Below are 24897 nucleotides of genomic sequence, written 5' to 3'. Positions count from 1 at the left end.
TGGATAGAGTGCATAGAACCCCTGGGGGTAGGCCCTCAGATCCTGACAGACCCAGAGATGTCCTGTGCAGATTACATCATTATCAACAGAAGGAGCTCATTCTCTGCAGAGCATGGGAACATGGAGCTGTAGATTTAGACGGAGCAGTGTTAAAGATCCTCCCAGACCTATCAAGAGCTACATTGCAAAGGCGAGCCATGTTGCGACCGATCCTAGACATGGCTAGACGCCATGATTGCACCTACAGATGGGGATAGCCACTAGCTGTCACATTCCGCAAGGACCAGTGGTCCTTTACCTTGTGTCCCCCGGCAGAGCTTCCAGCCTTCTATACCTTTTTAGATGCAGAACCGGTGCAGGTGCATAATTGGCTTCAGATCATTCTTAGACCAACGGGTCGGTCGGGCCCCTCTGTCATCCAGAACAACCAGACTACCCGAACACAACGGTCCAGACGGAGGTCTTAAGCACCGTCTCTAGACAGGTCACGTGAGTCTTGATTAATTGTATTAACTGCCAAACATTACTATATTTAGACTGACCACCGTTCATTTTTGTATTAAGTGGCTATGTTATCCACCTCTGGAGAATAATGTTTGCTCGCCTTATGGTGGTTTGACCCTTATTTTTTCCTTGTCCCTGATTCTAGATGTTACTGATAACAGCCATATCAGTGGCTGTTAATAGACTTCCTTGCTACATCTTCTAGAGACCTCCACCCTTCCCCTTCCCCTTTTTTTTTTCTCTTCCTTTCGGAACCTCTCACCAAAGGGATATTTTGACCCCCCTCAACCCTGACATTCCAGCACATGGGCCCTCCCCTGATACACGCAAGTTGTGGACAGAGATCTGTACATCTTCCGCCATCAAGCTGAATGAACAGTCAACAACAGCTCTCAAGGAAGAATGTATATTTGAGTCCAACGACTGTATGGGGCTTCCCTTATCTCTGTACATGGTGGTAGCTCACTATATTTTGTCAATGATTACTAAATACTATGATGGGGTATGTTCTGCCTGGCCTGAACTTTGGTCTCCTTGTGGTTCCAAGGGGTTAAGGGCCCTGATGTTTTTACCTCTTAGGGGTGGTCACCATACTGGTTTGGGCTGGGTGGGTACACACTGATTTCTGCCCGTCAGGGGGACGCCTCGGCAGGGCACCCCAGGGGGGCCAGAGAATTCCTGCCCCGTTGGGGTGCGGCCGGGGCTTCCCCTCATGAAAATCATGCATCCATGGGGACTTTGTGTAATAACAGATTTAGGGGCAGGAAGCACCAAAGGGTAGTTACTGACATTTGTAAGTTATAGTTACTATCCAGTGGATATGGTTTGTGTGATGTGTTTCTTAAATTGTCTTTTAGGTCACACACCATGCATTCTCACTATTTACTTATATTGAAGTACTTGCTTCACAGGGTGTGATTTTTATTATTATAATTTATATTTATCGCTGTTAATTATAAAGCACATATGATTGGGTGTGTTTAGACTTAACCAAAATTTGGAGTCTAGGTTATTTTTATTTACAGGGATGCATCTGTGTTCACTTACCGGTATTTAGTTAAACAATAAATATATATTTTTTTCTTTTTTTTTTTAAATACTTGAATATATCACTAATCTTTTTCACTTATTACATGGATTGCTCTTATCTTAGCACCTTTGAGATTTGAAGTTTTGACTTCATTTATTGGGTTCACATTTTATCACGCATTCATGCGATTTTGTGCAATTTTATTTTTCACTTTAAAATTTAAGCGATTCTTTGCGATTATATTAATTGCTGCACTGATAATTATGTTTGATTTCACTTTTTACTACACATACTTCTCTATGAGTGATATATGAGTGTATTTGTAATATATATACCCTTGATTTTTATATTTTGGATGTATTCCTGTTCCTAACATACACCATCAGTGCTACACACTTCCCCCATATCCCTTATATACAGTTATACTGATACCAGAGACGCGAACACCTGGGCTTGAACAGAATTTGCAGCCTGTGCTGCTGTTTTGTTTTTTGGGGGCTCACCCTCACTCTGTGGAGTTCATAACAGAGAGTGGGCAATAGATGGGGTGATAACTAGGGATGAGCTTCGTGTTCGAGTCGAACCCATGTTCGACTCGAACATCGGCTGTTCGCCCGTTCGCCGAATTGCGAACGATATGGGCCGTTCGCGCCAAATTCGTGTGGCGCGTCACGGCCCATAATTCACTGCGGCATGGCAGTGCATTGCTTGCTGATGATTAGCCAAGCATGCACTATGACCCGCATGCTTGGCCAATCACAGCGCCGCCTGAACAGAGAGCCATAATTGGCCAAAGCCAAGGAGGCTTTGGCCAATTATGGCTCAGGGGATTTAGTACACGCCCCACACTATATAAGGCCGCCTGCACGGCGGCCCTGTGTAGTGTGTGTTCCGGCGTTCATTGAGAGAGAGAGAGAGACAGACAGTGTCATTTGATTTGAGTTAGATAGATTAGGCAGAACAGTCCGTCAGTTAGTTGCACTTACAGTGTATTGTGTATATATATGCATCCCAGGTGTTGCATATATATATATACACTGTATTCAGTTTAGCTAGATCCGTTCCTGTTATCTTCTAGACTATTTACATTTAGTGCAGTGCGTCCTGCTCACAGTGTTCAGCTAGATCCGTTCCTGTTATCTTCCTACTGACAGGCAGGCTTGTCTGGTTACAGTATATAAAGCTACCTGAAGAAAATTACTGGTGTTCTATTTGATCCTATTAGTACCACGGTCAGGCAGCTAGACTATTTACATTTAGTACAGTGCGTCCTGCTCACAGTGTTCAGCTAGATCCGTTCCTGTTATCTTCCTACTGACAGGCAGGCTTGTCTGGTTACAGTATATAAAGCTACCTGAAGAAAATTACTGGTGTTCTATTTGATCCTATTAGTACCACGGTCAGGCAGCTAGACTATTTACATTTAGTACAGTGCGTCCTGCTCACAGTGTTCAGCTAGATCCGTTCCTGTTATCTTCCTACTGACAGGCAGGCTTGTCTGGTTACAGTATATAAAGCTACCTGAAGAAAATTACTGGTGTTCTATTTGATCCTATTAGTACCACGGTCAGGCAGCTAGACTATTTACATTTAGTACAGTGCGTCCTGCTCACAGTGTTCAGCTAGATCCGTTCCTGTTATCTTCCTACTGACAGGCAGGCTTGTCTGGTTACAGTATATAAAGCTACCTGAAGAAAATTACTGGTGTTCTATTTGATCCTATTAGTACCACGGTCAGGCAGCTAGACTATTTACATTTAGTACAGTGCGTCCTGCTCACAGTGTTCAGCTAGATCCGTTCCTGTTATCTACCTACTGACAGGCAGGCTTGTCTGGTTACAGTATATAAAGCTACCTGAAGAAAATTACTGGTGTTCTATTTGATCCTATTAGTACCACAGTCAGGCAGCTAGACTATTTACATTTAGTACAGTGCGTCCTGCTCACAGTGTTCAGCTAGATCCGTTCCTGTTATCTTCCTACTGACAGGCAGGCTTGTCTGGTTACAGTATATAAAGCTACCTGAAGAAAATTACTGGTGTTCTATTTGATCCTATTAGTACCACGGTCAGGCAGCTAGACTATTTACATTTAGTACAGTGCGTCCTGCTCACAGTGTTCAGCTAGATCCGTTCCTGTTATCTTCCTACTGACAGGCAGGCTTGTCTGGTTACAGTATATAAAGCTACCTGTAGAAAATTACTGGTGTTCTATTTGATCCTATTAGTACCACGGTCAGGCAGCTAGACTATTTACATTTAGTACAGTGTGTCCTGCTCACAGTGTTCAGCTAGATCCGTTCCTGTTATCTTCCTACTGACAGGCAGGCTTGTCTGGTTACAGTATATAAAGCTACCTGAAGAAAATTACTGGTGTTCTATTTGATCCTATTAGTACCACGGTCAGGCAGCTAGACTATTTACATTTAGTACAGTGCGTCCTGCTCACAGTGTTCAGCTAGATCCGTTCCTGTTATCTACCTACTGACAGGCAGGCTTGTCTGGTTACAGTATATAAAGCTACCTGAAGAAAATTACTGGTGTTCTATTTGATCCTATTAGTACCACAGTCAGGCAGCTAGACTATTTACATTTAGTACAGTGCGTCCTGCTCACAGTGTTCAGCTAGATCTGTTCCTGTTATCTTCCTACTGACAGGCAGGCTTGTCTGGTTACAGTATATAAAGCTACCTGAAGAAAATTACTGGTGTTCTATTTGATCCTATTAGTACCACGGTCAGGCAGCTAGACTATTTACATTTAGTACAGTGCGTCCTGCTCACAGTGTTCAGCTAGATCCGTTCCTGTTATCTTCCTACTGACAGGCAGGCTTGTCTGGTTACAGTATATAAAGCTACCTGAAGAAAATTACTGGTGTTCTATTTGATCCTATTAGTACCACGGTCAGGCAGCTAGACTATTTACATTTAGTACAGTGCGTCCTGCTCACAGTGTTCAGCTAGATCCGTTCCTGTTATCTTCCTACTGACAGGCAGGCTTGTCTGGTTACAGTATATAAAGCTACCTGAAGAAAATTACTGGTGTTCTATCCCAGCTTAGTGCAGCTACAGGCCATTAGTATGTCTGGAAGGCCAAGAAGGAGAGGCAGACAGTCACAAGCCAATAAGAGAGGGCAAGCAGGCTCTGTGTCTAGTGCTGGTCGTGGAGACGGTGCATCCTCATCAGCACGTGGCCATGGGACACGCTGGGCCTTTTTTTCGGCAGCTGGCCGTGTTGAGCCGCAACATGCGGAAGACTTGGTCGAGTGGATGACCAAGCCGTCCTCATCCTCCTCATCCTCTCTCACCCATGCCCAGGGTGCTTTGTCTGGCAAAGCAGCGGCCTCTTCCCTCAGCTCAATGTCATCAGTGACTCCTTCCCTAGCTCCACCATGTCCTCATGAGGATTCCCTCGAACTGTTTGACCACAGTGTTGGGTACATGCTCCAGGAGGATGCCCAGCGTTTGGAAGGCTCTGATGATGATACTGAGCTCGATGAAGGCAGTAACATGAGCACGGACAGAGGGGGTGCCCAAGAAGGACAGCAATCTGGCAGTCATGCTCCCCCTGCTGCAGCATACTGCCAGGTTTGCTCCAGTGATGAGGAGGGAGGGGATGATGAGGTCACTGACTCAACGTGGGTGCCTGATAGGAGAGAGGAGGAGGAGGAGGAGGAGGAGGAGGCAGCACATCACCAACGAGGCAGGATGCCCTCCAGGGGCCAGCCTAAGGGCAGCACATTGACTGCATCACACCCCAAAGCTCCACATGTGCAGGGCGCTGCAGTCTCTGCGCGTTATTCAAAAAGTTCTTTGGTGTGGGCCTTTTTTGAGACGAGTGCATCAGATCGCACCGCTGCTATTTGCAACATATGTCTCAAGCGTATCTCACGTGGCCAAAACATCTCCCGCTTGGGTACCACATGCTTGACCAGACATATGTTGACCTGCCATGCAGTTCGTTGGCAAGCGTATCTAAAAGACCCACACCAAAGAACAAAGAGGATCTCTCCTTGCTCCTCATCAGCTGAGATTTCCAACCCCACTAGACCTCCAGTCCTCTCTGAGACCTGCAGTGAGAGGAATGAAGGTGTAGAATTAGGTGTGTCACAGCCAAGTACTTGTGGGCAATCTGCTTTTGGTACACCGACGTCAGATTGTACCAGGCAAATTTCCCTGCCCCAGCTGCTGCACCGCCGAAAGAAGTTTGCTCCCAGCCATCCACATGCCCAGCGGTTGAATGCTAGCTTGGCAAAATTGCTAGCACTTCAACTGCTGCCTTTTCAGTTGGTAGACTCTGCCCCCTTCCGTGAGTTTGTGGAATGTGCGGTTCCTCAGTGGCAGGTACCCAAACGCCACTTTTTCTCACGGAAGGCGATTCCGGCTCTCTACCGGCATGTGGAAGGCAATGTCCATGCCTCGCTGGACAGGGCGGTCAGCGGTAAGGTGCATATTACCGCTGACTCATGGTCCAGCAGGCATGGACAGGGACGTTACCTAAGTTTCACGGCACATTGGGTGACTCTGCTGGCAGCTGGGAAGGATGCAGGACAAGGTGCAGTAGTGTTGGAGGTTGTTCCGCCACCACGCCTCCAAAATGCTGATTGTGACACACCTCTCTCCTCCACCCCCTCCTCTTCTTCTTCCTCCATGGCCTCTTCCTCGGAACCAGCGGTGCTCCGTAGTCGTTCAAGGGGCTACGCAAGTCTGCAGGCCAAAAGATGCCATGCGGTGCTTGAGCTGGTGTGCTTGGGGGACAGGAGCCACACTGGGGCAGAGGTTCTGTCAGCTCTGCAGGGGCAGGTTCAGAGGTGGTTGACGCCACGCCAACTTAAGGCAGGAATGGTGGTTTGCGACAATGGCACCAACCTCCTCTCTGCCCTCCGACAGGGACAAATGACCCATGTGCCCTGTTTGGCTCACGTCCTTAACTTGGTGGTGCAGCGGTTCTTGGGCAGGTACCCGGGCTTACAGGATGTCCTGAGGCAGGCCAGGAAAGTCTGTGTGCATTTCATATAATGCCAGTGCTCGGCTGACGGACCTCCAAAAGGAGTTTAACCTGCCCAAGAACCGCCTAATCTGTGACATGCCCACCAGGTGGAACTCAACGTTGGCCATGCTGCAGCGGCTGCACACGCAGCAGAGGGCCATCAATGAGTACCTGTGCGACTATGGCACCAGGACAGGGTCAGGGGAGCTTGGTTTTTTTTCCCCACGCCAGTGGGCCATGATCAGGGATGCATGCACTGTCCTGTCACCATTCGAGGAGGCCACGAGGATGGTGAGCAGTGACAGTGCATGCATCAGTGACACTGTTCCCCTTGTCCACCTGTTGGAGCACACGCTGCGTGGAATAATGGACAGGGCACTTGAGGCAGAACAGAGGCAGGAAGAGGAGGACTTCCTTAGCTCTCAAGGCCCCCTTTATCCAGACAGTGTTCCTGCGTGCCCGCCGATCACACAGGAAGAGGACGAGGAGGAGGAGGAGGAGGAGGAAGATTGTGTCAGTATGGAGGTGGAGCCTGGCACTCAGCATCAGCAGCAGTCTTTAAGGGATCAGTCCCAAGAAACACATGGACTTGTACGTGGCTGGGAGGAGGTGGCTGCGGACGTTGTCGTCCTTAGTGACCCAGAGGACTCCGGACCGAATGCCTCAGCAAACCTACGCTGCATGGACTCCCTGATCCTGCAAAGCCTGCGTAAGGATCCTCGTATTCGTGGTATCAAGGAGAAGGACCAATACTGGCTGGCAACCCTCCTTGATCCACGTTACAAGGGTAAGGTTGCGGACCTTATCTTGCCATCGCAGAGGGAGCAGAGGATGAAACATCTTCGGGAGGCCTTGCAGAAAGGTCTGTGCAATGCGTTCCCAGAGACTGGGAGGTTACAAACTCCTGTTTCTGGACAACGTGTTGCTGAGGCTTCGGTCAGTCAAAGAAGGAGCGGTGGAGAAGGTGGCCGTCTGACCGATGCGTTCAGACAATTTTTTGGTCCGCAGCCCCAAGGTATGATCGGTTCCAGCAACCATCGCCAGCGTCTGTTTTACATGGTGCAGGAATACCTAGGGGCAAGATCAGACTTGGACACCTTTCCCACCGAAAATCCTCTGGGTTACTGGGTCTTGAGGATGGATCACTGGCCAGAGCTTGCACAGTATGCAATTGAGCTACTGGCCTGTCCTGCATCCAGCGTTCTTTCGGAACGCACATTCAGTGCTGCTGGAGGCGTGGTAACCGATCACAGGGTGCGTCTGTCCACCGACTCGGTCGATCGGCTGACCTTCATAAAAATGAATGAGTCTTGGATCACCACCAGCTACCAAGCACCTGATGCTGATGTAACCGAATAATTTTTTTTGAAATCTCAGATCCCTTCAAAGACTGCCTATGCTGATGCTGAGTGACTATCCATGAGTAATTATCCTCTTCCTCCTCAATCATCACGCTGATAGCTTGTAAGAACATTTTTGGTTCTGGGCGCCACCACCAGTGCCTAAGGCACAATTTTTCAGCCCCTGTTTAACAGGGGCGTGTTAATTACAATTTTTGATGTAATACTTTGCAGCAGGGCTCGTTCCTGCATTCCAACTAGAGTGTCTGTGAGGGGTTGCAGTGTTGTGGCACCAGCACCAGTGCCTAAGGCCCAATTTTTCTGCCCCTGTCTAACAGGGGCGTGTAATTACAATTTTTGATGCAATACTTTGCAGCAGGGCTCGTTCCTGCATTCCAACTAGAGTGTCTGTGAGGGGTTGCAGTGTTGTGGCACCAGCACCAGTGCCTAAGGCCCAATTTTTCTGCCCCTGTCTAACAGGGGCGTGTAATTACAATTTTTGATGCAATACTTTGCAGCAGGGCTCGTTCCTGCGTTCCAACTAGAGTGTCTGTGAGGGGTTGCAGTGTTGTGGCACCAGCACCAGTGCCTAAGGCCCAATTTTTCTGCCCCTGTCTAACAGGGGCGTGTAATTACAATTTTTGATGCAATACTTTGCAGCAGGGCTCGTTCCTGCGTTCCAACTAGAGTGTCTGTAAGGGGTTGCAGTGTTGTGGCACCAGCACCAGTGCCTAAGGCCTAATTTTTCAGCTCCTGTTCAACAGGGGCATGTAATTACAATTCTTGATCTAATATTTCACAGCAGGGCCCTGTGAGGGCTTACAGTGTTGTGGCCACAGCAACACCTAAGGCCCAAATTTCTGCTGAGTATATAGGGCAGGACCCTACTTTCAAACATCTAACTTACAAACGACTCCTACTTGCAAACGGAAGGAGACAACAGGAAGTGAGATGAAATCTACCCCTAGGAAGGGAAATTCTCTCCTGTAAGAGTTAATATGGGAAAACAATTTCTCCTTTCCACTGATGCTTTCCAATCCTTGTTCCACAAAAAACCCAAATTTTCAAAAAACATTTTTCATTGGGACAAAAAGTGAGGTGAAATCTTCTGAAGAGGAGGAAAGACAGCAAAACAAATGTCACAGGGGTGATAACCCTTCCCTATGTTTTCCAAAAAGCTTAAAAAAGATTTTTTGGCTGGAGCTAAACGCTTTAAAAATTTACCCGTTCAAAATTACAAAGAGATTCTACTTAACAACAAACCTACAGTCCCTGTCTTGTTTGCACCGCCTGTATACTGCTGTTCAGAGTATATAGGGCCTTTCCTTATTTTAATTTGGGTGCGGGGTTCCCCTTAATATCCATACAAGACCCAAAGGGCCTGGTAATGGACTGGGGGGTACCCATGCCGTTTGTCTCACTGATTTTCATCCATATTGCCATGACCCGACATGACATTAAACCCGCAAGCAGTTTTAAATGAGATTTTTTCCTTTAAAAATGACATTTGGTGCAGGGACTGTTCTAAACACGGGAAACACGAGCCACTTTACAGGCCTACTATAGACACACCCCAGGTACGATATTTAAAGGAATATTTCACTTTTTTTTTTTTACTTTAAGCATCATTAAAATCACTGCTCCCGAAAAAACGGCCGTTTTTAAAAGTTTTTTTTGCATTGATACATGTCCCCTGGGGTAGGACCCGGGTCCCCAAAACCTTTTTAGGACAATACCATGCAAATTAGCCTTTAAAATGAGCACTTTTGATTTCGAACGTTCGTGTCCCATAGACGTCAATGGGGTTCTAACGTTCGTGCGAACTTTCGGTCCGTTCGCAGGTTCTGGTGCGAACCGAACCGGGGGGTGTTCGGCTCATCCCTAGTGATAACCCTTGAGGAGGGAGGGGATAGGGCCACCACGTGCTGCCCCTAGTACAGATGGGGGCTAGCTGAGTGGGAGAATAGTCGATACCTGGTGGGGTGATAGGGGGAGTGATAGGGGGATCAAGGTTAACTGGTATCATAGAGGATTTTTCAAAAGGTTTGGTCTGTTCTAAATCTATGTATGCTAATGGTGGAAAGTTGGTGTTATATATCTATGGTTTGGTATAAATGTATGTCATTTTGCATTTGTCAGCTAGTGTTCAATACAAAAAAGAAAATATTATAATCCAACAGAGCGATGGCGGTCAGGGGTGGCTGGAGAGTTTCTCCCCGGCTACCTTTGACTACATTCCCCCGTAGGCCAGTGCTCATTTTCTAGCTTGGAACTGGACAGCGTAGTAGCAAGATTTTGATTTCTTTTTTAGAATTCTCTCCCACTAAGGTGGGTCTTTTTATTAAATATCTAACGCTCTCTGAACCCTCATTTGAGGGATACTTGCTTGAACGAGATTCTATATCTCTATTCCTTTTGCTTCTTTTCCTTATCTATCCTATAACCCTCACCTATATTTTCCCTCCCCCCTTACCTTTTTTTTCATAACCTACTGGGGACATGGAGGTGGTGAATGCGCTCTCCCTAAATGTAAAGGGCCTGAACACCCCCGAAAAGAGACGCATGCTTCTGCAAGACCTTTATCGCATGAAGTTAGATGTCGCTTTCATTCAAGAAACGCATTTTAAGGACGGCAAATTGCCTATCCTGAAAAATATATTCTTCCCGGCAGTGTATCATGCCACTAATGAGTCTACCAAAACATGTGCTGTGTCTATAATTATTTCATCCAAGGTTCCCTGGACTTGTGTGGACGTAAATGCAGACCAGGGGGGACGGTACCTCTTCTTGAGAGGCATGATTGGCGGTACCGAAGTAACCTTAGCAAGTTTATACGCACCTAACACTCACCAAGACCTTTCTATCATCAAAACTCTAGATTCATTAGTCGAATTTGCAAGGGGTCAACTGATACTCTGAGGCGATTTTAACATTCCGCTAATACCATCCGAGGACACTGCTCAATACTCCCTAGCTCCCGGAAACGAATTGCCCGATCCTTACATAAAACACAATTGATAGATGCCTGGCGTCTTTTCCATCCTTCTGAAAGAGATTATACTTTTTACTACCTGCCATACAAACAATATTACAGAATTGATTATTTTCTTATCTCCCATTCTCAACTGCAAGCAGTTTGTGACACTTCGATTGGCCATAATACATGGTCAGACCATGCCCCGGTTATGCTGTTCTATGCACTGACTATCTTACATCTAAGACGAGAACCCGGAGACTAAATGAAAGTCTCCTACAGGATGAAGAAGTGCCTAAAGACGTGACCAAAGAACTGGACTATTATTTCCAGACTAATGACATTCTAGACAGTAACAGGGGCATGGTGTGGGAAGCACACAAGGCAGTAATCTGCAGTGTATTCATTAAACATGGGTCCCGTATTAAAAAACAGCGTTCCTCTCAGTTGACTTCTCTACTTAACGAATTAAACATACTCGACATAAACATGCCCAAACACCCTCAACAGAGATTGAACTTTTGATCTTACGTAAAAAAATAGCGGATCTAATGCTTTTTAAAGCCAAAGCACAAATACAGATTTGCCGGAAAATATTTTATGAATCCAGCAATAAATGTGGCAAATTCTTGGTTAAAGCTTTGAAAAAAACAAGCCCTGGGGAACTATATACCACATATAATGGCGTCAAACGGTCAAAATTTCCCTCCCCAAAAACATAGCGAAGGAATTCCAAAGACATTATTCATTCTTATATAACCTTCAGAAGGATTCTCTTTCATCGGCCCAGACAGAAGAATATTTAGCTAACTCTCAAATTTCTAGACTACCCTTGGAGGTAAGCAAAATACTAGATGAATCCATCACACTGGAGGAGATTCAAAATGCGATAGGATCTATCAAAATGGGGAAGGCTCAAGGCCCAGATGGCTTTACCATAGCGTACTATAAGACCTTATTGCCATCCCTTGGTAAATTTATGTACAAGTTCTTTAATGACTTAGGACCTGACACGACATTCCCTCGAGATACACTTATGGCATATATAGCAGTGATACCTAAGGAGGGAAAAGACCCCACCTCATGTGGCAGTTATAGGCCGATTTCATTGATTAATACTGACCTAAACATATTTACAAAAGTCTTAGCCCCCAGAATTCAAGAACACCTCCCAACCCTGATCAATTTAGATTAGGTTGCATTTGTGCCTATCCGCGAGGCTAGGGACAATACAACCAAAGTCTTGAACCTTTTACATGTGGTAAATAAAAATCATACCCCCCTGTGTATTCCTGGGAACCGATGCAGAAAAGGCTTTTGACAGGGTAGATTGGCAATTTATGGCCTTAGTGTTGAAATACGTAGGGATCAGGGATGTCATGCTCTACCTTATAGGTACATTGTACTCTGAACCCATGGCTCAAGTTAGAGCTAATGGAGTACTCTCCGAGCCTTTCATGATTAAGATTGGTACGAGACAGGGCTGCCCCCTGTCGTCACTCCTCTTTGTCTTGTCGCTGGAGCCTTTCCTGTGTACGGTCCGGTTAAACCCGGACATAGGGGGAGTGGCGATCAGGGACACCCAGCAGAAGGTATCTGCAAATGCGGACGGCATGATGTTCTCACTTACAAATCCCTCGATCTCCTTGCCGAACCTTCTCCACGAATTCCATAGATACGGCACTCTGTCAAACTTGAAGATTAATTTTAATAAGTCTGAGGTGATGGGGGTGTGCATAACACAGCCCCAGCTTACACAACTCCAGACAAGCTTTAAGCTTAAGTGGATAGTAATTGCCCTGAGATATCTAGGCACATACATCCCCCAATATATCTCAAATATTTGCCCTGAATTTTCCACCTTTATTGAAAACTATAAGGGCACTACTTAACAAGTGGCACACAGGATACCATTCCTGGTTTGGTAGGTGTAACATTCTTAAGATGAGCATTCTCCCCAAATTTCTGTATCTCCTTCAGGCATTACCGATTCATATTCCCTCTAAATATTTTGACCAGGTTGCAATAATGCTCTCTGATTTTATCTGGGCCCACAAACGGCCAAGATTAAACAGACGGCAACTTTCATTTCCCAAAACTTACGGCGGACTGGCGGTACCCGATATACGGCGATACCAACAGGCAATACATCTAACTAGACTTATGGACTGGAGCCGCCACCAAACAACTAAATTATGGCCTAGACTGGAATAATCTCAAAGTACTACTCTACTTACTAGAGCACCTTGGTGCTATCCACTAATACCAAACGAGATAAAGAATCATCTGTTAGTGGGACTGACTACACGGATTTGCTTGTCACTTTTTATTAAATTCCCTCTTACGTCAACCCACTCTCCACTTTATCCGATATTGGGGAATCCTTTATTCCCCTCAGGAATTCAGGATTCAGTCTTTCGTTCTCTGAGACAAGGTGGCCATTTTCAAGCATTCCATTTTCTTATCCATAGTAATTGGCCATCCTTATTAGACACACAGTGGGTCCCTATGGGTTAGACCACTGGAGAGCCCTTCAATTGAATCATTTTTTACGGTCTTTACCTCCTTCTGACAATTTTAGTCAAAACTTTACCACCTTTGAGACTTATTGTTCAGGGGACGGGACCTTGCCGCATGCCTTGTCGGCTGTATATCAGTTACTGATTACGCCAGCTGGTGACTATCGGCTGTCGTGCCACAGTGCATGGGAGACAGATATTGGTCATAGGTTTACATCACGCCAATGGCAAAACATTCTTTCTTTTACATATAAGTCCTCCATATGCAATAAGATACAGGAGACAAATTACAAAATTTTCACTAGATGGTATAACACCCCAAATTGTAAAAGATATATCCCTCCTCTTCAGACCGTTGCTGGAGATGTCAAGAAGATAAGGGAACAATTCTTCATGTCTTCTGGTCCTGTCCAAAATTAGAACAGTTCTGGAAGACGATTCAACAAGTAGCACAAAATTTCACGGAACACCCAATACAGAACGATCCAGCTTTTTTTTTGCTTCATGCATCTAATATTTCGAGTAAAACTTATAAAGAAACAGTTCTCCGTCATCTTTTTGATGCAGCCAAGGCGTGCATCCCCTTCTGCTGGAAGTCTACACAAGCTCCATCTATAGGTCTGTGGTTCAAAAAAGTAGATGAAATTAAGAAAATGGAGGATCTCATCCTCACAGCACGCCATCAAAATGAACGATACACCAAGACATGGACATCTTGGAATACGTTCATCTTTTCGGATGAGGGACGGATCTTGTTTGTAGGCAATACGGCAGATTAATTTAACTCCATAGGGTTACATTGCGGATTGCAGTGGAGATCTACATACTCCTCATGATTGTATATAAACCTGAGGGGAGCACATTTGCCACCTCCACCCCCCCCAGTCTCTTAGGTTACTTTGCTCCGGTCCCGGCCCTCTTTCCCATTCCCTAACCCTTCCCTATCCTACCAGTACCCTGCTCGCTACCCTCACTTTACCCCCATAATGCAGGGGTTTTATATATATATATAAATAACAAGTGACATTGTTGTTTGTAAAAGTTGAGAAGTTTTAATAACTGGTTTTATGCTATGAGCGTTTTTGTATCCTCCCTGTGGCATACATGTAAACTGCGGTGTGGGTTGTGAGGTGACCTTGAGGGGGAGATGAAATGGAACAGTAAGGAATAAACTCTGTCATCCTTGGATTAAGCATTTATTGACACATCTTTGATATAAAGGGGTCAGCTTTTTCTGGTGAGTTCTCGCAGGTGTGGAAAGTGGAGAAGGCACTGGGGACACAGTGTTAAAGTGTGCTGTGGAGACACTGAATATAAATCTGCAAATTTAAAGCTACGGCATACTTTTTTGGAAAAAAGGACACATGCTTTTCTTTTTTTTGAAGAAAGGACATTGAGCACTTCTTTAGTAAGAAGGATATGAAGTAGCATGAATTGATTTTTATACATATGAATTGAATTGTATGCATTTGTCACTGTATTAATTGCTTGCCGCCTACCAACAGTACACTTACTGAGGACAGGCTAGATGATGTACCTGTACGTCACCTAGTACATGCGCACTAGCATGCCTCAATCCCATGACTGCTGTGCCAGGTTGACCCAGTGAATCACAGTGCTCTGTACCCACTATGAGTGGCCGGGGTATCATGTGATCACTATGATTGGTCAACACATGATTACAATGTTAACAAACAGTCATGAATGGCTTCATTTCATGACTGTGTTGCTTACTATTGTGATTGTGTGACAGTATGTAAAAAGAAAATTAAAAAAAAATTTATTTTAAATTTCTTTATTTTCTAAAAAATTGTTGCAAAAATTTACTTCGAAAAAACTTGCCATGACTCTTACTAAATACCTTGGACTGTCTACTTCCAAAAAAGGGGTCATTTAGGGGAGTATTTGTGCTGTTGTGGCATTTTAGGGCTTCAAGAAATGAGACAGGCAGTCAGTACAACAGGAGTGATACATTTTCAAATATATACAGTATATACCATAGTTTGTAGACCCTATCATTTTCACACAGACTAAAAAATGTTCACTGATTTAGGTTATTTTTACCAAAGAAATGTAGCAAACTACATTTTGGTCTAACTTTATGAAAAAAATGATTTGTTTGCAAAAGTTTATAACAGAAACTAGGAACAACACGTTTTTTTCCAAATTATCTGTATTTTTTAATTTATATAGCAACAAATTAAAAATCCAGTGGTGATTAAATACCAGCAAAAGAAAGTTATCTTTGTGAAAAAAAATGATAAAAATGTCATTTGCGTACAGTGTTGTATGACTGAGGTATTGCTAGTTAAAGTGGCACAGTGCTGAATAGGAAAAAAATGGCCTGGTAGTGATAAAACCTTCTGGAGGTCAAGTGGTTTATTTGCACATGTGTTTGCAAAGGCATCATTAAGACTGTTACTTATCAAAACACAATATTTAGGTTTTTCTTTAAATGGGGCTCCATGAAGGCTGTCATAAATTTGCAAGACGTAAGTATCAAAATTATACTTTTATCTGCGGGATACTTCAGCAGATCAGAGCTATGGAATGGGCTGGGACGCATACAGGCACAGGCAGCCAAGTGCATCAGGTGAGTTTGGAAAAAAGGAATCAGTGGAATCCATAAAGAGTATTGTAGACATTCTTTAGAATTCACACACATCTGCACCATAATGTCACGGCTTTGTGACAGATTCATGTACCTCTTGTGAACATGTACATAAATTTGTCACAGGAGGTGGCTGGCACTGATACCGAAGTGTCTATAATATCAGATATTTTAACCTCAGTGCAGCTCACTAACTCAATGCATGACGGTGAGAAGTTTTTTATGGAATGGATAAGTCAAATCGGAAACTCTGAGGCTAGTTTCCTTTTAGGTTCACTTTCCTTGTGATAGACAGTGGGAAACAGTGAGAGGATTACATAGCTGCTATTCAACTGAGTAGTGGCTATGGTATTTGCCCACTGCCATCCACTGTCAATCACAGACAGGCAGACCCGATGGAGAACTATTCCTTCAGAATTCCATACCAGCCTCCTTTCACTGTCAGAGTGCCCCTACATCATTGGTTGCTAATAATTCCATAGCTGTTATTGGACCAAATAGTGGCTATGGAATGCACCCACTGCCGTCTGCTGTTTATCACAAGATAGACCTGACGGGGAACTAGTCTCTCAAAGTTCCCCATCAGGCTCCTTCCACTGTCAGAGTACCCCTTCATCACAGACATGTAGAAGACAGCATCATGTTTCATCCCTGGCCCATTCAGCTACCTGCTGGGAGATTCCTCTCATTGTCAAAATATGGCCATTGCCATATTTGGGTGCTGACATTAGCCAGCATCTCCACCCCTTTGTTTACATTCATCTGTCTGCTGGCAGCTGAATGAGGCTGGAGAAGAGTCATCAGTTGCTAGGACATCAGGGACAGTTGGTCTTAATTACCATAGGATTCTTAATCTGACACTGGTGATTCTTTTTGAATTTGTTGCTACCATAGCAACAGGTTCCTAAAGTTATGGTAATAAGAACTACCTGAATCTGTTGCACATGCTAAAAACCTTAACAAAATGTCACAAATCTTTCCTGATGTAGATGAAGGTTGATTTAAAGGGACCCTACTGTCAGAAAAGTGTGTTAAACACGTTAATGAATTCCGTCCATTAAGCTGTCTTGTTCTTAAAATTTGAGTGGTAAACTGGGTCCAAGGCAAACAAGGCACAATTGTGGGAAGAGTAATTAATACTGAGCATGCACTTCATTTTTCTGAGTTGCACCCTTCCCCTGCAATTCATTGCAATGTTGATAAAACATACAAATTCCTGCAGTCCCGAACAATTATTGCTTAGGGCTGCATACATTTGTACAATCCACACAGTCCCAACTGAGAATAATACTGCTACAGAACTGCAAATAATTACAAAAACATAGTATATATGTATATATATATATATATATATATATATATATATATATATATATATATATATATATATATATATATATATATATATATATATATATATATATATATATATATATATATATATATATATATATTGTATGGGCATTATGTAAAATACAGCAATGAAAATATTTCAAATGTTTAATATGTAATTTCATTATATTTCACCTACAAAATATTTAGAGCTGAAACTTTTAAAGTGTGTGTGTATATATGCACAGATCTTCACAGAGCATACTACACAAAATAACCTGTTGCATTCAAAACCTTACAAACAAACAAAGCTCCAAAAATGCTAAAATTATAATATAATCTGTCATATAAAAGGAAAACTATACTGCACCTGTTGAAGCAGCAGGAGCAAGGTTATCTTGAACCGTTTAATGTTTCCTACCACGTCTTACAACAATGTTCATGAGAGTTCAATTCATTACACCAGCTGCACTAGGCTCCCTGTGATTGGCTGAACAGAGCCATGCCCCTTATTGTTTGCATGAAGAGTATTACATGTGAGGTTACATTTGTTAGTAAGCACGAGACTTAACCCCTTTTTGACCACTGCCTTACCTTAAAAAAACTGTACTGAAAATTGTACTGCCAACAAACAATTAAAATGTCATGTGTAGTTGAGTCCTTAACTGGGATATTGTGCAATGACCTTTAAAGCAAATATTCACATTGAGATTCCTTTTTATCAGGTGACTCTAAAGCACATTTTGGAATGGTGAATGAAAGGACTCTAGAGCTTCACATTCTTGCTTATGTAATATATGTATAAATAGGATCCGCAGTTGCAGGAGTTGTATGTATTTAAAATAAATTAAAAAATTCTTCCACAAACATAGTTACATAGTAGGTGAGGTTGAAAAAAGACACAAGTCCATCAAGTCCAACTTATGTGTGCGATAATAAGTCAGTATTACATTGTATATCCCTGTATGTCGCGGTCGTTCAGGTGCTTATCTAATAGTCTTTTGAAACTATCGATGCCCCCCGCTCTAACCACCGTCTGTGAAAGGCAATTCCACATACTTGCCGCTCTTACAGTAAAGAAACCTCTACGTAGTTTAAGTTAAATCTCTTTTCTTCTAATTTTGATGAGTGGCCACGTGTCTTGTTAAACTCCCTTCCATGAAAAAAGTTTTATCCCTTTTGTGGGGTCAACACACCAGTAGGGATGAGCTTCGAGTTCGAGTCAAACTCATGTTCGACTCGAACATCGGCTGTTCCCCAGTTCGCTGAACAGCGAACAATTTGGGGTGTTCGCGGCAAATTCGAAAGCCGCGGAACACCCTTTAAAAGTCTATGGGAGAAATCAAAAGTGCTAATTTTAAATGCTTATATGCATGGTATTGTCATAAAAAGTGTTTGGGGACCTGGGTCCGGCCCCAGAGGACATGGATCAATGCAAAAAAAGTTTTAAAAACGGCCGTTTTTTCGGGAGCAGTGCTTTTAATAATGCTTAAAGTGAAACAATAAAAGTGTAATATTCCTTTAAATTTCGTACCTGGGGGGTATCTATACCCTGTTTCCCTGAAAATAAGACCTAGCGTGATTGCCAGTGATGGCTGCAATATAAGCCCTACCCCCCAAATAAGGCCTACTCTGTTTCCCCGAAAATAAGCCTTACCCTGAAAATAAGACCTACAAGGACTTTAACTAGGGCTTATTTGGGGGGTAGGGCTTATATTGCAGCCATCACCGACAATCACGCTAGGTCTTATTTTCAGGGAAACAGGGTAGTATGCCTGTAAAGGGGCACGTGTTTCCCGTGTTTAGAACAGTCTGACAGCAAAATGACATTTCAAAGGAAAAAAAGTCATTTAAAACTACTCGCGGCTATTCATTAATTGCCGGTCTGACAATACACATAAAAGTTCATTGATAAAAATGGCATGAGAATTCCCCACAGGGGAACCCCGAACTAAAAATTAAAAAAAAAAGTGACGTGGGGGGTCCCCCTAAATTCCATACCAGGCCCTTCAGGTCTGGTATGGATATTAAGGGGAACCCCGGGCAAAATTTAAAAAAAATGGCGTGGGGTCCCCCTCAAAATCTATACCAGACCCTTCAGGTCAAAAGTGTCAAAATGTTAAAAATCACAAGAGACAGTTTTTGTCAGTTCCTTTCTTTCTTTCTTCTATCTTCTTTCTTCTATCTTCTATCTTCCTTAGGTTTCTTCCTCCATCTTCTTCTTCTGGTTCTTCTGGTTCTTCCTCCGGTGTTTTCTTATGGCATCTTCCTCCGCGGCATCTTCTTCCCTTCTTCTTCTTCTTCTTCTTCTTCTTCTCGGCAGGCTCCGCATCCACCATGATGGGAGGCTCCTGATGTGTGACACTTCTCGTCTTCTGACGTTTCTTAAATAACGAAGGGCAGGGCCACCCGGTGACCCCGCCCCCTCTGACACACGGGGACTTGATGGGGACTTCCCTGTGGCATTCCCCGTGATGTCAGAGGGGGGCGGGGTCACCCGTTATGTGGATGCGGAGCGGCCCCAGAAGAAGAAGGGAAGAAGACGCCGCGGAGGAAGATGCCGGACGAGAACACCGGAGGAAAAACCAGAAGAACCAGAAGAGCCAGAAGAAGAAGATGGAGGAAGAAACCGAAGGAAGATAGAAGATAGAAGATAGAAGATAGAAGAAAGAAGATAGAAGATAGAAGATAGAAGATAGAAGAAAGAAGAAAGAAGAAGCATTTAAATAAAGGAATTGTCAAAAACTGTCTCTTGTAATTTTTAACATTTTTGACACTTTTTTTGTGAAATGGTAGGGGTACTTTTGTACCCCCTTACCATTTCACACAGGGGGGAAGGCCGGGATCTGGGGGGTCCCCTTGTTAAAGGGGGCTTCCAGATTCCGATAAGCCCCCCGCCCGCAGACCCCCACAACCACCGGGCAAGGGTTGTGCGGATGAGGCCCTTGTCCCCATCAACATGGGGACAAGGTGTTTTGGGGGGCTACCCCAAAGCACCCTCCCAATGTTGAGGGCATGTGGACTGGTTATATATGTATATATAATGTGTGCTGTCTCAATTTGTTGTGTACTATTTGCTGTGATGGTTGGGGTGTGACTGTATTCTATTGTCTATTGTGGCTGTCTGCTTCAACTATTATGGGATGTCTAAGTTTCTTGCTGTGTTTGGAAAGAGGGAGGGGGGATTCCTCCAGCAGCCCCCCTGTTAAGACTGTTTACTGATGAGAAGTTAAACACACCTGACCTGTGTGTCCATTGTCATTGGACAGTTTAACCCGCCCTGTTTTCCGGGGGGAGGAAGTGTTTTGAAGTGGGATCTGTATAACGTGTTTGAATAAAAATTCATTCCTGCTTGAACCTCAAGACAGAGCCTTGTCTCGTACTTGGGGTTGAATTATTTGTATAGGTTCCTTGTTTGGCTGATGGAAGTGTTCGGTAGCTGCCTTTGTGTTTGGGTATGGAATGTCCTTAACGACTTTAACCCCTTTCATACTCGGGGTGTTGTTACAGTCTGTAATTCCCAGGAATGTATTTTGGGCCCTTTTTAAATATTGGTGCTACATTGACTTTTCTCCAATCCCCTGGTACCATTCCAGTCAGTAGACTGTCAGTAAAAATTAGTAACAATGATCTGGCAATTACTTAACTGAGTTCCCTAAGTACCCTCGGGTGCAAGCCATCCGGTCCCGATGATTTATTAATGTTAAGTTTCCCAAGTCTAATTCTGTCCTCTGTTAGCCATGAGGGTGCTTCCTGTGATGTGTCACGAGGATAAACACTGCACTTTTGGTTACTGAAGCCCCCCGATTCCTATGTGAAGAATGAGGAGAAGAATAAATTTAATACCTTCGCCATCTCCCCATCCTTTGTAACCAGATGTCCTTCCTCATTCTTTATGGGGCCAATATAGTCTGTCCTCCCTTTTTTACTGTTTACATACTTAAAGAATTTCTTGGGATTTTTTTTGCTCTCCTCTGCTATGTGTCTTTCGTGTTCTATCTTAGCCGTCCTTATTGCACCCTTACATTTCTCAACCTCAACCTTGTATTTTTTGAAACAATATATGTTTTGAAAAATGTGGTAAATATATATATATATATATATATATATATATATATATATATATATATATATATATACCAAAAAATGTGGAAACACATGACAGTGGTAAGCAGCAACTACACTAAGACACTACAGTAGTTTTTAATATAATTTTAATATATTTTTTGGTTAGGTGCAAGTGTTTTTTTTTTTATATTTATATACAGTGGGGCAGAAAGTATTTAGACCCCCTTAAATTTTTCACTCTTTGTTATATTGCAGCCATTTGCTAAAATCATTTAGGTTCATTTTTTTCCTCATTAATGTACACACAGCACCCCATAAAAACACAGAATTGTTGAAATTTTTTGCAGATTTATTAAAAAAGAAAAACTGAAATACCACATGGTCTTAAGTCTTAAGTATTCAGACCCTTTGCTGTGACACTCATATGTTTAACTCAGGTGCTGTCCATTTCTTCTGATCATCCTTGAGATAGTTCTACACCTTCATTTTAGTCCAGCTGTGTTTGATTATACTGATTGGACTTGATTAGGAAAGCCACACACCTGTCTATATAAGACCTTACAGCTCACAGTGCATGTCAGAGCAAATGAGAATCATGAGGTCAAAGGAACTGCCTGAAGAGCTCAGAGACAGAATTGTGGCAAGGCACAGATCTGGCCAAGGTTACAAAAAAATTTCTGCTGTACTTAAGGTTCCTAAGAGCACAGTGGCCTCCATAATCCTTAAATGGAAGATGTTTGGGACGACTGGAACCCTTCCCAGAGCTGGCCGTCCGGCCAAACTGAGCTATCGGGGGAGAAGAGCCTTGGTGAGAGCGGTAAAGAAGAACCCAAAGATCACTGTGGCTGAGCTCCAGAGATGCAGTCTGGAGATGGGATAAAGTTGTAGAAAGTCAACCATCACTGCAGTCCTTCACCAGTTGGGGCTTTATGGCGGAGTGGCCATGAGGAAGCCTCTCCTTAGTGCAAGACACATGAAAGCCTGCATGGAGTTTGCTAAAAAAACACCTGAAGGACTCCAAGATGGTGAGAAATAAGATTTTTTGGTCTGATGAGACCAAGATAGAACTTTTTGGCCTTAATTCTAAGCGGTATGTGTGGCGAAAACCAGGCACTGCTCATCCCCTGTCCAATACAGTCCCAACAGTGAAGCATGGTGGTGGCAGCATCATGCTGTGGGGGTGTTTTTCAGCTGCAGGGACAGGACGACTGGTTGCAATTGAGGGAAAGATGAATGCGGCCAAGTACACGGTTATCCTGGACGAAAACCTTCTCCAGAGTGCTCAGGACCTCAGACTGGACCGAAGGTTTACCTTCCAACAAGACAATGACCCTAAGCACACAGCTAAAATAACGAAGGAGTGGCTTCACAACAACTCCATGACTGTTCTTGAATGGCCCAGCCAGAGCCCTGACTTAAACCCAATTGAGCATCTCTGGAGAGACCTAAAAATGGCTGTCCACCAACGTTTACCATCCAACTTGACAGAACTGGAGAGGATCTGCAAGGAGGAATGGCAGAGGATCCCCAAATCCAGGTGTGAAAAACTTGTTGCATCTTTCCCAAAAAGACTCATGGCTGTATTCGATCAAAGGGTGCTTCTACTAAATACTGAGCAAAGGGTCTGAATACTTAGGACCATGTGATATTTCAGTTTTTCTTTTTTAATAAATCTGCAAAAATGTCAACAATTCTGTGTTTTTCTGTCAATATAGGGTGCTTTGTGTACATTAATGAGGAAAAAAATGAACTTAAATGATTTTAGCAAATGGCTGCAATATAACAAAGAGTGAAAAATGTAAGGGGGTCTGAATACTTTCCGTCCCCACTGTGTATGTATATATATATAGAGAGAGAGAGAGCGAGAGCGAGCGAGAGAGAGAGAGAGCGAGAGCGAGCGAGATTTACAGAATATAGAGAGATAAATAATGCAGCCCTAAATGTGGTGGTGCATTAGGGTTTTTTTTTTTCAGGCTGCATATATTTTCTGTAAATAAGCTTATAAGCTGTCTTCTCCTAACTACAGAACAACTCCCCTTTATGTAATGCAGAGGGGATGGTGTTTATAGTCCAAATCAAAAGGACATCCTAGGGTAACAAAGCTACTTATACAGTTCAGTGAGTAGGCATTATCACTGTCTGATAGGAAGTGTTTTAGGGGCAGGACCACCAGATGAAAGTAAAGAAAATAAGGCACCACATCTAAAGGGATGATAAGCTGCAATATATAAAGTATTTTCTTTCTGAGTTTACATATGTTTTCATTTGCTGATAGCTTCCCAATGATAACAGGAGCAAAAAGCACATGACTCCTAAAACATCCAGAAAACTTGCATAAAGGTTACTGGAATCCACTAGTTCTGACAAATGTCATTTATTTTACTTTTCTACCTGTAAAACTGGAAGCTGCATACTATGGAAAATAGGTGAAAAGCAAAATAAGAGAAAACTAGAGTAATTTATAATAGAAAAAAATCATAAAAAAAATAAATAAAAAATAGATTCCTGTTCGCACAAATGTGTCCCCAAGAGTCACATTATGAAGGATTTATCTCTAGCAGTGAGTTTGGTCCTTCGATCCACTTCACAGGACTGTTTATATGCCAGGGTATAGCCTTTGAACCCCACACTGTGTGACTTCAGTTTTTGGACAGCACACTCCATAACAGAGCGCAAGATGTGTTGCTCAATTAGTGACTTTTCAGTCAACTGAACTGACAAGTTGGCACCCTATACTTATTTTGATGGTGTAGCAGACAGCCTTATGAGTGCACCTGGCCTCATAACATCTGGACTTATTTGGACCATTTGTATAATCAAATTCAAATATTGCCAATCATTTGAAGACAACAGGATCAGCTCAATAAATGCAGGGTGCTAAATGATTAATTTATTTAACATTTTTTTAAAAGGGGGCAGCATATTATTATGCAGAAACACCATCTCCTTCAAATCCACCTGCTCTGCTGCAAACACTGGACTGGATAGATAACTCATGCTTATTCCTGATCAAACCACTAATCAGGGAAATAAAGAGCAACAGCTGGTGGAAGAAGTAAAACAGTGGACACAAACAGACAAACCATCTTCAGTGTACTAGTCCCTTCTTTTGCCAATAATTATCTTTGGAAGCAGATAGAAACATCAATGTTCTAAGTCCTAAGATGAAATAAAAGGATAAAACTATATTTAACATATGAATATTAGGCCTCAAACACAAGGCCTGGATACGTAAATGCATGCAGCTGACCAAAGCATACCAATAAAAACTTGAGGTCTTGAAAATGGTATAGTTTTCCCATCATACTGTTAGTACAATGCTGTTTTTTTCAAAAGCAATGCAAATCTATGTGTTTTCCTCCAGATACAAACTTATGGCAAGGAACTCCTTGCTAGTACATACTATGAATTGCACAAATGAATTGCACAAATGCTCATCATCATAACATCTAAATAAAGCACAGTATCTCACAAAAGTGAGTACACCCCTCACATTTTTGTAAATATTTTATTATATCTTTTTTCGAGACA

General features: G+C 43.2%; 1 protein-coding gene across 4 annotated transcripts in view; it reads right to left on the bottom strand.

Annotated features, from left to right (window-relative positions):
• SLC16A7 (solute carrier family 16 member 7) overlaps positions 1 to 24897 on the bottom strand; it is a 154370-nt gene that overhangs the window by 115143 nt on the left and 14330 nt on the right. Inside the window, exon 1 of one of the 4 annotated variants that reach the window (XM_073619984.1) lies at positions 17669 to 18096. The exons of the other annotated variants lie outside the window; for them this stretch is intronic. The gene's annotated coding sequence lies outside the window, so the exon portion shown is untranslated. Of the gene's footprint in view, positions 1 to 17668; positions 18097 to 24897 lie in introns of those variants that run through there. 4 annotated transcript variants of the gene reach the window in all.

Source organism: Aquarana catesbeiana, linkage group LG03 (genome assembly GCF_042186555.1).
Source record: "Aquarana catesbeiana isolate 2022-GZ linkage group LG03, ASM4218655v1, whole genome shotgun sequence".
NCBI lineage: Eukaryota > Metazoa > Chordata > Amphibia > Anura > Ranidae > Aquarana > Aquarana catesbeiana.
Note: the sequence above shows the minus strand (reverse complement) of the source record. Positions and strands in the feature narration are given on the sequence as shown.